Here is a 2,019-nt window from a genome sequence, read left to right on the forward strand (position 1 = left end):
CTACTATTGAAATAAGATGCTTTGCAATTTTTGGAACTCATAAGGAAGCATGAGGTTTTATGGTCCTTTCAGGAGTGCAAGCACCCATTGAACTTTACTATGGTAGCCCAAATAGTGGAGCTAGTTTTTAAGTACTTCCTGATAACCCTTCCATGAAGCGGGGACAACTGCCATGTGTCCAATGGCTTCCTTTCAGATTATTATCAATGTGATGGTGAAATTTTAGAAGCCAGAACAGGTGGGCCTTAGCAGTCACTCACTGCTAAGGAAATGAGGCTACAGCAGTGGGAGCTGTTGGCTTCTTTGTCAGTGAACTATAGTGGGCTCTTCTGTGTTAAGGGCAAAGGAGTCCTGTGAAAATGGAAAAAACGCAAATTAAAAAACACAGCTTATTTTACCTGAGCGAACACCTCCCTAGGAGTCTCTAGGTCCTCCAGCACAACTCTGGGGCCACCATCTGTCAGACATTGACCACAGAATTGCCAAGGAGGATTAGAAATGCCTAGATAAGTGTTCTCTCTAGGAATCTCTAGGTCCTCCAGCATGATTACTAGCAGATGTTGAGCATAGAGTCATGTTAGAAGATCTAGAGATTCCCAGGGAGAACATATTAATCCAATCCATGAATAATCAAATCTGGAAAAGTCAAAGCCACAAAAGTGGAGGGCTAGCTGTACATAAACTCTGAAGGAGCTATCCAGGGTGCTAAACCTGTGAGGAGGATAGGTTTCTGCTCCTTAGAAAGCTCCTTTGCAGAACAGACAAAAACTTGGAATGTGTTTGCCATGCCACTGACATGTAGCTTCTAACCTTTCCTTGTATTTCTGTGGCTTCCACAGTAATTTTGTGGAGCTATTTTGTTGAAATGTTTTAGTTGATTGAACTCGATGTCCCTTTGGACATCCACAGTAATGGCACCTAGGTTTGACAGTCTGATAACTGAAGAAGGCTCCTGTACCTGGAACGGTTGTGTAGAAGAGGGAGGTTCAGCAGGCCTTGCGTGTCAATCATGACGATGATACCTCTGGAGACTTTCCTCAGCCATGGATACCCACTGGGTGACTTTGGGCACATCACCCTCTCTCAGCCCCAGAGGAAAGCAATGGCAAACCTGAACAGCCATGTTAGGGTTGTCTTAGGATGGCCATAAGTTGAAAGTGACTTGAAGGGCCACAACACTACACACACATGCTGGAGAAGGGTTCTGTGACTGCCATGGACTGTTAAGGACTCCTGGAGACCAGGGTTCAAATCTTTGCTCCAGCACAAAAACCCAAGGTAACCTTGGAAGTTGGGATGTGGTGGCTTAGTGGTTAGGATGCCAGTTCTGACAATAAGAAGGTTGGCAGTTTGAGGCCCAAGTGCTGCATGATGCTCCTATCACTAGTCCCAGCTTCTGCCAATCTAGCAGTTTGAAAGCATGCAAATCAACTTTTATATAGAGTTCTACTTAGTTTTGTGGTACTTTGAGATGGTTCACAGGCTAATCAATAAATATTAATATTGAGAGCATGCAAATGCAAGTAGATAGATAGGTACCACTTCTCAGTGGGAAGGTAACAGCATTGGGTGCAGTTATGCTGGCCACATGGCTACCAAAGCAGTCTTCAGACAACGCTGGCTCTTTGGCTTAGAAACAGAGATGAGCACCGCCCTTTACAGTTGGTTATGACTAGACATTCAGTCAAGGGACTATCTTTACTTTAACCTTGGAGAAGTCAAGGGTGGCCTTAGGGTGGCCATACGTCCGAAGTGACTTGAAGGCAGCAAACAACAACAAATGTGGAAGGAGGGTAGGAAAGAGTCTTGGTCTTCGTTCTACATCTGCACTTTTGGTGTCCTGCTCCCCTGCGCATGTTGGGTCTCAATGCAGGAAAGGAGCCCTGGCCTTTGAGTGCAGAGCCCCAGGACTGCACCGAGAAAACCCCACAAGCCTAAAGAAAAAGATGAGGGAGACACCAGTTGTGGGTTCTTTTTGAGATGCTCCTTCATTGTCCACACGTCATCCTCCACCCTTGG

The sequence above is a fragment of the Sceloporus undulatus genome, chromosome 9 (genome assembly GCF_019175285.1).
Source record: "Sceloporus undulatus isolate JIND9_A2432 ecotype Alabama chromosome 9, SceUnd_v1.1, whole genome shotgun sequence".
In the NCBI taxonomy this organism is placed as follows: Eukaryota; Metazoa; Chordata; class Lepidosauria; order Squamata; family Phrynosomatidae; genus Sceloporus; species Sceloporus undulatus.